Source organism: Lactuca serriola, chromosome 9, assembly GCF_051521515.1.
Source record: "Lactuca serriola cultivar US96UC23 chromosome 9, Lser_US96UC23_V15, whole genome shotgun sequence".
NCBI lineage: Eukaryota > Viridiplantae > Streptophyta > Magnoliopsida > Asterales > Asteraceae > Lactuca > Lactuca serriola.
Window position 1 is genome coordinate 41019655 of NC_136416.1, and position 15915 is coordinate 41035569.

General features: G+C 31.0%; 2 long non-coding RNA genes across 6 annotated transcripts; one reads left to right on the plus strand and one right to left on the minus strand.

The window, feature by feature from the left end:
* The first annotated feature begins 2045 nt into the window (after nucleotides 1-2045).
* On the plus strand, nucleotides 2046-3716 carry LOC145074367 (uncharacterized). Its single transcript, XR_013691814.1, has 2 exons — nucleotides 2046-2186; nucleotides 3457-3716. It is a non-coding gene; the product is annotated as an uncharacterized LOC145074367 (long non-coding RNA).
* A 5463-nt stretch (nucleotides 3717-9179) lies between these two features.
* Nucleotides 9180-15534, minus strand: LOC145074997 (uncharacterized). 5 transcript variants are annotated; one of them, XR_013692239.1, is made up of 4 exons: nucleotides 15191-15533; nucleotides 14980-15075; nucleotides 14009-14370; nucleotides 9180-9276 (listed from the first exon to the last, which is right to left on the minus strand). It is a non-coding gene; the product is annotated as an uncharacterized LOC145074997 (long non-coding RNA). The 5 variants fall into 5 exon arrangements; XR_013692240.1 differs by lacking the exon at nucleotides 9180-9276 and adding an exon at nucleotides 11639-11922 and having other exon boundaries at nucleotides 14038-14370; XR_013692238.1 differs by lacking the exon at nucleotides 9180-9276 and adding an exon at nucleotides 11639-11922.
* Between the last annotated feature and the right edge of the window lie 381 nt (nucleotides 15535-15915).

Genomic DNA, 15915 nt, shown 5'->3' on the forward strand with positions numbered 1-15915 from the left:
CATGAGTCTTATTTATAATTGTTTAGATGTGGAAAATTGTTTGCGCAAAAGAACTAATCGTCTATAAAAACTAATTTCTGAAAATAATATTCGCACCTGTCGCTTGGCGCGGGTAAACAACTAGTATGTATGTATGTATATATATATATATATATATATATATATATATATATGTGTGTGTGTGTGTGTGTGTGTGTGTGTGTTGTGTGGTGCGATTTTTGCAAAACTAAAAACCACACCACACCGAAAATGACTTTCGGAAACGATTTTAGACAAGTATTATAGGTCGTGAGAAGTGGATCACGAGCACTGGATTCTAGCCTACAAATGACGCATGTTTGGTCTTCGATTATAAAGTTGTGGTTCACTATAAATATGTGAGCACTAACTGATCCATGGTGCTCATACTTTCTATTACGAGTCGGTGACGAGTTGAAGAAACGGTGGGCGGAATATACATATTTGTTAAGAACTCTAACTCATAGTTTTATATTCTTACTGATTTCGTATTTGCTAGCATGTGTCTTATTTATAATTGTTTAGATGTGGAAAATTGTTTGCGCAAAAGAACTAATCGTCTATAAAAACTAATTTTTGAAAATAATATTCGCACCCGTCGCTTGGCGCGGGTAAACAACTAGTATGTATGTATATATATATATATATATATATATGTGTGTGTGTGTGTGTGTGTGTTGTGTGGTGCGATTTTTGCAAAACTAAAAACCACACCACACCGAAAATTTGGTTTTTGTAAAACTAAAAACGCACCTTTGGTTTTGGTTATTGCGGTTTTCTCAGTTCAGTTTATCTTTTGCTCGCCCCTAGAAATTTAGGTGAGGGTCTACGAGATTTGGCTTATGGAGCACTTTGGGATAACAAGTAAATGAAGTTGGATAATAAATATAGCTCATTTGTTGGGTCGCTTTTGACGCTTACGAAGTAATGATGCACAGACAAGACAAGAGCAAAAAATAAATAGTGATTCACTTTAATCTCCAACCAAACATCCCTAAGTTTGATTCATGTTGTTCGTTGGGTCTGACCCTCAAAGTCTCTCTCTACTCCGGTCCACCTCTCTTTTGTCTCTCAATCTCGTTTTAGAACTACAATCCCTTCTAACTCAAGTACATTCAAACTTCAACCTAATTCTTATTTGATACTTTTGAAATACTTATATTAATTTGACATTTGTGTGATACGTATTATATTTGATTAAGTAATTGTAATTAATTAGTTATTTGTCAAATGGAGTTAGGTTTTAACCTACTTTTTTTGTTAATTTTAAAAGCCCTGATTTTTATTACTTAACATTTTGTAATGCTTTATGTCTTTATATGAATACATATAATTGTTTGTAAAATTATGTTCTTAATTTCATTTGTGATAATGTAATATGTGTTTGTAAATAATTAATTATGATTCTAAACTCTAAAGTCAATTTTATATGATTCTGTTAAAATTTTGAAATTATATAATTGTTTGAACTTTGAATATAGGTTATGTGATGTTCGATTAGAATGTTTTTTTTTGTGGATTACATGTGCATCAATTGGACTTTTCAAAAACCTAATGAGTAAATTACACGAATGGTCCTTATGGTTTGGGGTAATTTGCGCGCTTGGTCCTTAATTTATTTCTTTTAACTCGGAAGGTCCCTAGTATTTGTTTTTGTTACACACTTGGTCCCTACTAGTTGTTTTTGCTACGTGTTTGGTCTCTATCTTACCTAAAAAGACTATTATTTAAATAGGAAAAAATGGTGGGGTAGGTAAGGTAATGTGAGAAGGGTGGGGTTAGGGGTGTGTTTATTTAAATAAATTAAATAATCAAGTGGAAAATAGTCTTTTTAGATAGGACAGAGACCAAACGCGTAACAAAAACAAACAGTTGGGACCTTCCGAGTTAAAAAAAATAAGTTAGGGACCAAACGTGCAAATTACCCTAAACATAGGGACCATTCTTGTAATTTACTCAAACCTAATTTGAAAACATGAATAAATTGCTAATAGTTAGATGTTTACCTATACATAACAAGAGGAGACTCAGTGAGTCTCCTATATAAATGAGAGTCTCCTATATAAAGGAGGTGTGGTTTCTTTACATGTATTGTTTCATGTGATAATATATCATAATAGGAAAAAAGTTATTTGTGTTTATGTTCGTCCTTGCTTTATTTGTTGCAGGTATTTTACTTTATTCCTTCTTTACCCTTTTTGTTTTTGTAATGTTAGTGCTTTTATATTCTTTTTGTTACATGTTGAGATATCAATATTTTTCTTATACATGTCGATTCTTTAAGTTTTGGGCAAGGCTCTAAAATAAATATAGCCCATTTTGTTGGCTCTCTCAACCTTCAACGCTTACGTAAAAGAAAAAAGTAACAATGATACACTTTAATCTACAACCAAACATAAGTTCGATTCACGTTGTTCCTTATCTCTCTCTATTGTAGTCCATAAGTATGTATTTTATTTGATTAAGTAATTGTAATTAATTGGTTATTTGTTAAATGCACTTCGGTTTTAACCTAACTTTTCTTTGGTGATTCTAAAAACCCCTAATTTTTATTTCTTAACATTATGTAATTAATGCTTTATATCTTTAAATAAATATATATGAATGTTCATAAAATTATGTTCTTAAATTTGATTTGAGATAATGTAATACTAGTATGTGTTTGTAAATAATTAATTATGATTCTAAACCGTGAAGTCAGTTTTTTGTGATTTTGTTAAATTTTAGAAAATTTATAATTGTTTGAACTTTGAATATAGGTCATGAGTTACATTTGAATGGAATTTTTAATTTGTGGAGTACATGTCCATAAACTGAATTTTTTAATCAACTAATTTGAAAACATGCCTAAATTGCCAAAAATTAATGATCCATAAGTGGTGTTTATCTATACGTAACAATAAGTACGTAAGGCAATGAGTCTCCTATATAAGGGGGTCAGGGTGTGGTTCTTAACATATATATAAATTGTTTCTTGTGATAAGATATGAAAATGGGAAAAAGTTCAGTTGTGTTCATGCTGATCCTTACTCTCTTTGCTACAGACATTTTACTTTATTCCTATTTTACACTTTTTGCTTATGGAATGTTATTGCTTTTTATATTCTTTTTGTTACATGTTCAGATATGAAGGTTTTTCGCATACATATATGTTGATTCTTTAAGTTTTGTTTTTAATAATAATTATAGAAAGTACATGATTAATGATGGTTTTGGATTTTCAAAGTGGATCGATATTATAGAAACAATATTAATCACCTGTACATGTATGTTATCTGGGTGAGGGCCCTTTATTCATCATGTACAATTATCATGAATACAAATGATAAGTACAAGTGATATATACATTAAGGTGAGAATGATGAATTCATGTGATTTTGAGAGAATACATAAATGTAAATCTGTATGCTTGGCTGGTGATGGATTGTATTGTTGCAGATGAGACTTTGATGACTTGGACAGAAGCAGCAGGGAGAGATCCAAGGTTTTGTGAATATGTATTCACGAGAGATCCTTGTGAGACTGATTATCTATGTTTGCAAGACTGCATAGATTTACCTGGTGATCATAAGAGTACCGGAAAATGTCAGATAAGGGATAAGGTTAATCGATGTGTCTGTAACACATGTACATCTTGAGCATATATATGCTCAATGAAGTTACTTTTACTTATAATAAATAAATACTATGTACGCGTACACCAGTCACATGACTTAATTTCTGTGTATGCCAGCTGTCATTTCTGATGGTGTATTTAATATCAATAAAACGTTTGTGGGTTGTAGCATACCATGCAACTGCCCATGTTTAGACTCTTATCACCATATATTCTGACATTAAAAACTGGATATAATCAATTGTTTTGTGATTTTTATTCATTTTCCGGAAGGATAATAATTATGTTAAAGTGTACTGTGTACAGATCTGCTAAATATATATGTACATGTTTTAGGTTTAGATAAATAATCTTGGTTTTTTGGTCAAAATGCCAACTCACATATTTTTTAAAAGAATGAGCAGTTTTTTGGAGAAATTTTGGAAACATGAACCATTATATTCAACCCCCTTTATCGAAACTGAATTCAGTTTCGCAAGGTATTGTGTTTTTCAGGAAAAAAAAAGAACAACAGATGTGTTTGAAAAGCCATGCGATTGTTTTTGTGTTTCGTTCTTAATTTTTCATTGAAAGACGATATTGCCCTTGTAAACCTATTAAAAATACATTTCAATTTATTTAATGGATTTATAAACGAAGCAGGAAATAGTAAGTTAGGATGAAATTGTGTGGGTATGGATAACTTTTTGGATTTTTTTTTTTAAATTTCATTATTGTGTATTAATGAATATGGAAATTAATAAAGTTTTAAGAAACTAAATTTTCATGCATGCTGTATTTTTTTTTTTTTATTTGAGAAAACAGAGCATTGAAGGTTGATGATTTGGTGGGTATACTTGGCAAGCCTTTTGTGGAGAAGAACATAGAAGGTCTAACTTTTGAGTTTCTACTTATGAGTGGCATGATGTTTTACATCGTTTTTGTTATATTTATTTATTTAAGTTTTAAATATTTTCTATTCTTTTTTAGGTGACGATCATCGCATCTGTGAGTGATGTGATTGATACGTTAGATGCGTAATCGAGTATGGAAGAAAGGCAACTTCAAATTGACAACTAAGGTTTCCTCATCTGCTCCAGTTTGCAAAATTCCTCAATTGCCTGTTTTTCTAAACTCAAATTCTCATGCTGTTTATAAGATAGTTGATGCTAATCTTGCTTTCGCCATATATGATCTTGATAATCCTTCAGATTATGAAACAAATTACTAACACCCTATTTACACAGTAGGCATAAGTGGGGCTCATGAATTAGTAGTAATGTTCTTAGTAAATTTTCACTTTTTATAAGGAAAAATAAAAGTAGCAAACTTTTGATGGATCTTTGGTAATGGGTTTGTTCATCTTTTAGCAAATAAGTAGTGTCAAATATAATAATATAAAAAGTATATTATTACTATAATAATGATATAATCTTATAAATAATTTAACAGGAGAGATAGACGAAGGAAAACGGGTGTGGTGGATTAGTGAATTGGTAAAGTACATGGACCAATTTGAGAGTCGCTATGGTCCCTCTCCATACAAAATGTGTAGTATCTCTTTACTCAGGTATTTTGATGTCCTTTTTATAATTTCAGAATATTAATTTTAAATTTTTTATATGTAGTGAATCTTGTTAATTGATAAAAGAAAAACAAGATGTGTTTTTTTGGAGTGTTATTATGTAAGGGTAAAACGAGTGTTGTTCCTTGGGCTCTTGGAGTAGGAGCACATTTGGTCGATGGATATGGTCCGATTCAAGCCAGGACTTTACTAATTAATGGGTCATCTACGGTCCATGTTCCAGCTTTAGCCCAAATTGTTTCAAAGCCTGTTAGAAACCCTAGCGAGTGTTTACTTTTGGAAAACATGTTTGATCCATCTACCAAGTTTTTTTTTTTATTTTTTTTTATTTTTTTATAATTATTAATTTTTCAGATTCAACATGTACTCAGAATATGGAATATGGTTTTAACATCAAGAATGCTCAAATACACAAAGTTGAAACAATTTGAATGCCTGCCAACTTCTAAAAATTGTGTAATCTATAACCTTTTTTGACATTTGTATGCAGGTTGCAAACCCTTGTAGTCATTGTAAATGTACAAGTTGGCATTTTAAGTAAATGTACAAGCTGACATATAAATGCAACTCTGGCTTTCCTTTTTCTGATCTGAATATTGTTATTTTAAACTTCTATTTCATTTATTAATTTATACACTTCAACGTTGCTATCATGCACTCATTTCGATCTTAAGCAAAATGCAAGAAATGACAATGTACTTTCAATTGTTTCCTAATACAGCATCTTAATTTCACTTCTATTTCTTTAAACTTTTCAAGTTTACTTTATTTTTTTCTTATTAAACCAATGTATTTTAAAAGTACAATGCTATTATTTTACTCGTTTTTTTTTTTTTTTTTTTAATTTTACTTTCTTTTCTGTTCTATAATGCTATGTTATTTTTTCCCTAATTAAAGCATTATATTGAAAGCACAATGTCTATATATATATATATATATATATATATATATATATATATATATATATACACACACAGAGACACACATACACACACAATATTAAAACTTGTGTAATACATAGTTTAAGACTTAAAAATAGCACAAATAGTACGTAGTAAGTGATTTCCTATACGGGTTGATTGACAGAAAATTTTTAATTAGAATGAGTAACATTAATTATTAATAAAATGATATTTTCTAATAAGATTTGACTGAAATTGAAAATAACTAGATACTATGTCTTTGTCCGGTAACTAAGGACAATTCCATAACTCAATGTCACTACAATCACAAACATAAGAATATAAACGGCCAAGCTTGTGAGTGCTATGGATTGAACCAATGATACACATTGAAGGTCCAGCTATTCACCAAGCTAGTAAACCCCTTCATCTTGTTGTTTAGATATATCTGTACATAATGTAAAGTAGTTTACAAATAAAATCAAATATTATAAACATTTAAAAAGTTTCAAATAACAAACTCAAGAAAGATAGAGAAAAGTTTTTGTAGTGTTTTTCTTCAATTTATATGAAGGTATTATTTGGATCAAGTGTTTATCTAAATAAAATATGTTTAAACGAAATGGAAACAAAATTGTTGAACTTGATGCAAGAACAACAATCAAAATGATAACGGCACTTTTGATAAAGAAAATGCTCTTTGATATAAGATTTATAAATATTTAACAGAATAGATAAATTAATAAATAAGTTGAATATGCATCATTGGAATAAAGATTATATAACAGGATTCAAGATAACAGAGTTAACATAAGATAACATAATAGGATTCAAGATAATAGATTTAAAATTTGTTAGATTATATATATATATATATATATATATATATATATATATATATATATATATATATATATATATATATATATATATATATATATATTATAAAAAGAGGCCCTCAATGAAATTTCACTTCCCTGCAGTCTATGTCATCATCCACCTTGCATAACTCCCTCTCTCCATACCTCGTAGCCATTAGGTCCACCACCCTTGGTCGGTAACCTTGAAGCGGACAATTTTAGCAATACTAGAAATAAAAATGAGTGCCCACTTTATTAAAAGAACAAGGGATGGTTTGTTTCACGAAAATGAAAAATTATATAGTCGTTCTTTTTACCATTTTCTCTTTTACCATATTATAAAATAGTTAATTGTAAATCATGATAATAACAAATATTAATGAGGTATTAAAAAAATTAGAGTTGCTTTCGTAAGTGGACATATTTAAAGATCTCAATGAGATTTCTTGTAATAATATGTTTTGTACGGTTTAACATAGGAAACATGTAAAGCTTTCCATGAGATCTCTTTTAATACTATGTTTTGTACTCCATTCGTCCTATATTTATTGTCCACTTTTGACTTTTGAAGTCTTTTTTCTTTAACTTTGACCTTAAGTATATTTGTTTTTTTAAATGTTTTCTCCATTGTTATAAATTTCATCAAGTAATATATAACACAAAATAACCAGCCCCTTTAACACTTCGGAAAAGCAAAAATAAAGCGATACAAGGAATTAACATGGTTCAGTCGATATGACCTACATCCATGGGTAGAAACCATATAACTTTTCTATTACCAAAATGTTTCAAAAGAGATTACAATTGAATCCCTAAATACAAATACTTATAACCATTAACCCTAGGAATTATATAGGGTTTGGCCCATATACAAGTAAATCAGGAATTCTCCAAACACTTATCCCTTCCAAATTGCCATTTAGGTTTTCTTCACTTCATTTTGGGTCGAATTACCAAAACATCAAGTCACATGCTAACATTACTAAACAACAAACTGATGCACATAAATTATGACTCAACTCCAAAATCCAAAATATTTAAAACTTAACGTCTTCTCAAAACAGAAATCTTCTCCAACTTTACCAATTGCTTAAGTGTTACTATAGACCACCTATCTTCAATCTGAGCAAACAACTTCTGATTCAAAGAGTCTATAATCATAGTAACATTCTCAAATCCATAAACCTGGTGTCTATCTTTCATTTTCCCCATTTCAGGTTTAAACATCAAATTATTTTGTTGTGCATGAACCTCAACAACCACCCATCTTCTTTGTCACACATCCTTTTGACACCTGTGCAGTCGGCTTCTGAGTCTTAAACCCCCTTAACCATGGCAGAATCACCTCTAGCCCTTCGTCCGCTTGGTTCACTGTATTCAGACCCATATTGAGCCGATATCTCACATGCTTATTGGATAAAATCTCAGGTGGAATCAACTCCTTCCAACTCAAATACCAATTTATCACTTCTTGAAAATTGGGCTTTAAACATAACCATTACTACAAAACCTCTAGCCATTTGTTATAAAACACATCCATTATATGAAGCATGTGATGAATCGGAATCACAGAAGCCCAAGTCCTCACCCAGTGGTCAAACTTATGATTTGCTAGGTTGACATGGAATTTATGCATCACAGCCAACAATTTTGGAATGATATATCGAACTATTATCTGTTCCTAGCTTCTTGGATTAAAAATCGTCTTCCATGGTGATAAAATATAGTAAGTTGACATGTCACTCGAATGTCATGCTTGCAGAACACCTTCTACACGATTTCATAATGATATAATACAATGTCTCGAGCTTCTGTCCCAACAGTGGCATCCATGGGTGGACCCACGAGTGTATAGGAATGGTTTTGCGATGTGGATCCTACGAATCAACATCAAATGCTAATTTGTGCATGCCAATGTTACCAAGTATGGTTTGAACTTTGAAGAGCAGAGTGAGGCAATAACTGTTCCCAAGAATCTGGGAACCTATGCAACGGTTCCGGGTCCCGCACTTGCCAAGTAGTGCCACATAATCTACCAGCAAGGAACACAACCTCCATGAAAAGCGAATCAAATATGTTCAGACTTTAGATTTTGATAAATAATTTGTATTTTTGGTCAAAATCACAAGAAAAATACACATGTAGATAGATTTAGATAAATAATCTTGGATTTTCGGTCAAAATCACAAGAAAACACATATGTAGATAGGCATGGTATTTTGTGGGTATAATGGTTTAGATCCAATTTATGTGTCCATAAGAGCTCCATCAGAATATAACCAACATAGGTTGTATTTGTGAAGGCATATCCACATCCTGTAACGGACAAAAAGTACTGTTAAAGGCAGTATAAGAATCAACAAGAAATGATGTAGAATATGCTTTTGGGGTCCTTAAAGGATGTCGGGACATATTAAAAATGCACGTATGGTCCATGACAGTGAAGAAAATAAGAAATATAATATATGCTTGTATTATCCTAAACAATATGATAATGAGAGATTGGGATGTTGCGATATCTCATATACATCAGCCGACCCCCCCCCCCCCCCCCCCAAATGATGAAGTTTATGACCCATGGATACAACATGAATTTCGCAATGCTGAAACCACCACCAACTTCGATCCGATCTTACTGATCGCATTCAAAATATCTACATTCCAACTTTGGATAACTAGTTTATTTTAATTGTCGTTTTAGGATTTTAATTATTTTGTCATTTAAAGTGTGTTTACTTAATTATCGTGTTATTCTTTTAATTGTAGTGTGATTCTTTAATTAAATGTTATTTTTTAATAATGTTTAAGATTTTTTTGTTTTAAATTAGCAAAATTTTATTTTTAAATAAAAAATGTTAAGTTTTATTTTATTTTATATTTTCTAGTTTAATTAAATAAAAAAATGATATGGCAAGTGGGTTGGAAAAGATATAGTTTTTGTTTGTTATAGGTTGGGAAAGATAGAAATGAGAGGAGAGAGAAAACTTGTTGTAAAGGAGGAGGGAGTCATTTCGTTCCAACCCACAACCCACTGTCACATTAGTTTTTCTATTTCATTTTTCTTCATCTTTCTCAACCAACAACACACAGAAACCCTATCTTTTTCAACTGACTCAACTCATTTAATTAAAAAAAATACAAAACAATCAAGGTAAAATCTTAATTAGCAATAGAGTTACCGATGGTACTCCCAAGATACCACTCCTTCTTTAGTGGGTTAGGAGTGATGGGTTGTTTAACTGATTTCACTAACCCGCTTCATCCTCTCTCTACTTTCTCTTTCTCATTTTCTCCTCTACCATGTGTTTTAAGACTTGTACCTTAGTTTTGTATTTTTTTAATTGAGTGGGTTGAGAAATATATGATTTTCCTATGTTGTGGGTTGGGAAAGATGAAGAAAAAAGAGAGACAAAACTGATTTGACAGTGGGTTCAGTGGGTTGGGAGGGAACGTCTCCCTCCTCCCTAACAGTGGGTTGAGAGGAAAATGACTCCCTCTTTCCTTAGTATAATGGAGGCATTTTCTAGTTTGTTTTGAATTATATAATGGGTTGATTTATGTCAAGAGATTTATGGACATTTAAGGGGCATCGAGTATATACCCTTGTTGCCTCTGCCATTGAAGAAAGGCCCACAATGAAATTTGGGTAAGGCTCTAAAAGATTTCGCTTGTTGGGTGCACTTTGGGCTAAGGAGTAAATGAAGCTGGAAAGTAAATATAACCCATTTTGTTGGCTCTCTCAGCTTTCAACGCTTATCTAGAAGAAAAAAAAAAAAGAAACAATGATACAATTTAATCTCCAACCAAACATAAGTTTGGTTCATGTTGTTCATTATCTTTCTCTACTGTAGTCAATAAGTTCGTATTATATTTGATTAAGTAAATGTAAATAATTGGTTATTTGTCGAATGCAGTTAGGTTTTAACCTAACTTGTGTTTGGTAACTTTAGAAGCCCCTAATTCTTATCACTTAACATTATGTAATGTTTTATATCTTTATATAAATGCATATGATTATTTGGAAAAGTTATGCTCTTAAATGTGATTTGAGATTATGTAAATACGTGTTTGTAAATAATTAATTATGATTCTAAACTGTGAAGTGAGTCTTATGTGATTTTGTTAAATTTATAAAATTTATAATTGTTTGAGCTTTGAATATAGGTTAAGCGAGGTTACATTTGAATGGAATTTTTAATTTGTGGATTACATGTCCATCAATTGAATTTTTTAAACAACTAATTTGAAAACGTGCTGAAATTGCCAATAATTAATGATCCATAAGTGGTGTTTATCTATACATAACAATAGGGAACGTAATGAGTCTCCTATATAAGGGGGTCGGGGTGTGTTTCTTTACATATATATAAATTGTTTCTTGTGATGAGATATCAAAATGAGAAAAAGTTTATTTGTGTTCATGTTGCTCCTTGTCCTCTTTGTTACAGGCATTTTACTTTATTCCTAATTCCTATTTTATGCTTTTTGCTCGTGTAATGTTATTGCTTTTTATATTCTTTTTGTTACATGTTCAGATATGAAGATTTTTCACATACATGTTGATTCTTTAAGTTTTGTTTTTAGTAATAATTATGGAAAGTACATGATTAATGATGGTTTTGGATTTTCAAAGTGGATATATATTATAGAAACAATATTCATCACCTATACATGTATGTTTTCTGGGTGAGGACACTTTATTCATTATATACAATTATCATGAATACAAAGGATAAGTACAAGTGATGTTTACATTAAGATGAGAATGAAGAATTAATGTGATTTTGAGAGAATGAATAAATGTAGATCTGTATGGTTGACTGGTGATGGATTGTTTTGTTGCAGATGAGACTTTGATGACTTGGACAGAAGCAGGGAGAGAACCAAGGAAATGTCAAGAAGTAGACACGAAATATCCTTGTCAGGATGATTTTACATGTAATCAGGACTGCATAGATTTACCTGGTGATAGGAATGCAACCGGAAAATGTGAGATAAGGGATAAGGTTAAGCGATGTGTCTGTAACTATATTTGTTAATCTTGAGCATATGCCCAGTGAAGTTACTTATAATACTATTCTATGTACATGTACACCAGTCACATGACTTAATTTCGTGTATGCCAGCTGTCATTTCTGATGGTTTATTACTTATTTAATATCAATAAAATTGTTTGTGGGTTTTAGCATACCTTGCAACTCTACATGGGATCGACTCTTATCAGCAGCATCTATTCTGACATTAATAACTGGATATATATATATATATATATATATATATATATATATATATATATATATATATATATATATATAATCAATTGTTTGAGGTTTTTATTCATTTTTCAGAAGCATAATAATTATGTAAGAGTGTAGGTAAAATACAGAAGTAGTGCAGTGGCATTCCCTAAAGAAGATAAGTTTTTTGGGAATTTATAACAACAATTCTTTAAAAAAAAAATGCCAACTCACATATCTACCCTAATAAATAAGAATGATTTTGCCACATGTCCTTCTCTCATTCAATTTGCGACATGTCATTTTGTCATAACTAGTGTGCGAACCCGTGGGTAACCACGGGTCACGTTATTTGTTGTTTTTTTGCCACCGTTTCGTAAATGGCAAATAAGTAGTGTATTTGATAACGTTCATTAACATTAGATAAGATATCTAAGTCTTAGCAATTGTGGAACCTAATTGTATTTACAATGTTTATTCATGGAGGCTAATGCATTTTACCTAATATTGATCATTTTACCCCTGATGTTGTTTAGAGGTATCCTGGGCCTAATACCCTGTTGTTGATGTGCTGAAATGTTAAGTTAACCACAGAGAACATACCAGAATTCGAATGACAATAGACACGGCTGGATTCAAACTCTGGTTTTGTTTCCAAAATGTCTTGAATCTAGGTCGTTTAAAAGTGTATTTAAAAAAAACATATAAATAAACCATAAAATTAGTAATAAAACCTTTTGCATTGAGAAAATTTTGCATTATCTAACTATATTGGCTGTTTTTTTTTTCTAGCAATTTCATTATATTCTGCAATAAGAAACTATTTTAACAAATGAAGTTGCAAGAAGTAGCAACATACTTTACAAATTTTTTACAAATATAGGTATGTATTTTAACCTTTACTCATAATAGCAAAAATATTGTTACTCATAACAGCAATGTGAATACATTTTCTTCACACACAATAACAACAAATTTTATAATTCTTAATCATAATAACATCATACCTACATTTCCTAATCGATAATAAGAATAGCAAATACATTGGTATTCTATGCAATTTGCTAATTTTTAAATTTGACCATTTTGACTGGTTGAAGATAAAATTGAACACAAATCAAAAGATTTGGAATGCAAAATAGTCGACAAATACAAAAAAGCGACATATGACAAAATTTTATATGCTCCACATATTTTAAAAAGAAGACATAAAGGAAGGGTATATCAGTCATTTAGTCAAATGAGGGACGATTGAAACTGAATTCCAATACTTTTTAGAAAAGTAAATTTCGTATTCATTTCCAATCAAACACCAGAACGGAATGGAATTGAATTCTGATTCCAACGGAAACTCTTGAAGTTGATCCTTTTCATATGTTAATTTTAATTTATTAATTATACCTTTTGGTTTCTTTTTTATTGCAGACAAAAACAAAGCTGTATTTGATCCTGGATTTATAAACGGAGGCATTCTTTTCTTTCACTTATATAGACAAGGAATATGCTGTTTCAAATATTCACGAGAACGGAATCATGCACAGAGATCTTAAACCTGAAAACATACTCATGGATGCTGATGGCCATGTATGTACTAATTCTAATTCTAATTTTCATTAATTATGTAATCAGATTCCTTAGAAATTAAAAATAATTATTAGATATTGTTCATATGGTCAGAACTATAGTATAGGATTACAATGAGATTAATTTTTTTTTCCTAAAATAAGAGTGGGAGGATTGGTTTAACAAAAACAGAATGAACATAAATTTTACAGAAAATCAAAATCAATTAGAAACAATATTAGACATACCGAATTGGATACAATAATGTAGAACATACTTTTGTTGGTTGATGTTTGGTGGCGGTAATTGATGGCAATCGTGATTCTTGGACGGGATGTTGATATTCAAACCCAAAAAATCGGAGATATCGCTCCAAAACACAGAAGGATTAGAAAGAGGAGCAATTGAACCAAAATCATTAGGAAATTGAAAGAACCAACAACATAACGAAATTGCTCACACAGCTTGATCTTTGGTGGTGGTAATTGACCGCAATTTCACACACAACAGGGTAGAGGCATTTTGTTGTGGGCGTTTACTGGCGGTAATAGAGCGCAGGAGGGTTGATGAAGTCGATTCCTCTTTTTTGGATGACAAGTCGTCGATTCCTCTTTTTGTGGATGAGAAGTCGGTTGCAGTTTCAACATAAGGAAGAGCAATTGAACATAAAATCAAATTCACATAGAAACAACATACAAAATACCGAAATTCCAAACAAAAACAGAACACAAGCGATGATAAACGACCAACGATTTGATCTACCTGTGTAAAAGCTTTAGGCTTTATGATAAATAACCAATAATAATATATGGGCGGTGATTCCTGGATTAAACTAATTCTTATTACTTATATCTCTATGATCTATGATTCAGGTGCGTAATGACAAGGCAAGAAAATACTTGACTGATATGTGTAGAAAGGATCCTGTCACATTTTCTAAGAAGTTTCTAGGTGTTGATCTGTTGGCACTTAGACTTTAGCAGAGGTTGTTGGCTTTTGATCCAAAGGATCGACCAACTGTTGAACAGGTAATGTTGTAATTGACTAATCCTCAAATCAAGATTCTTGTAATGAGGGTATTTATGTCATTTTTTCAGGCATTAGCGGATCCTTTCTTGATCGATTTGGTGTAAAAACATTATACCCACAATATTGACGTGAAACCCACAACGTTGGGAAAGAAGAAATCAAAAGCATATACAAACGACATAAAACATACCTAGACTTCAAATTGCAATAGAGACTGTTGGAGGCGGCCACAAAGCACAAGTGTTTGGTGGATACGGAATTGGAAATCTTCAGTTCTTCATCGACACTGTGCGTGAAACGTGAAACCCAGAATTGAAAATCCTAATTCTTGATCTCGACAAGACGTCGGAGACGTCAAACAACAATTTTCACAAACCATATACAAACGACAGAGAACATACCCAGAATTCAAATGGCAATAGAGGCGGCTGGAGGCGGCCACAAACCACAGACGTTTGGTGGAGACGGAAGTGGAAAAATCTTGATCGAGAAGACGAAGGATATGTATTTTTGAAAAAATTCAGAAAGATTAGGAAAACTCGATGATCAGAAGTTGAAAAGAGAAAAAGATTGAATTGTAATACCTTATGAATCAGAAGACTTGGGTGCGAATATGATTAGTCGTTGGGAGTTTCAGACGATCTTGTCTTTTTTTGGATGAAAGATGATAAATCACAAGCAGAGACGAATCAAAAAGAAAGCGGCAGAGGATTTTACAAATTGATATTCGGTGTTTTGTGGAATGAGATTTACATGGACAAATATTATAAATGTACAAAATGTTGTGGTGCAACTATAAAACTCTAGAAATTTACTGTTCCAGGATTTAATATATGTATATAATTTAGAGATATATTTATTTTCCACTTGTCATTTATTTTATTTTCCATTTCTAATATATTATTAATTAGTTTCCATAAATTAAACTTACCATAATATATTAATTTCAAATTTTAAATTTTAAATTTCAATTTTAATTTCAAATAAATTTACAGTTTAAACCTTTGTATTTAACATTTTGTTATAATTAACCTGTTTAGTATACGGGTCTGATAACTAAACAATAATTTTAATTTATTTATTTTTTGAATGTTTTTTTTTTCTCATAATTTTTATTTATTTCAAA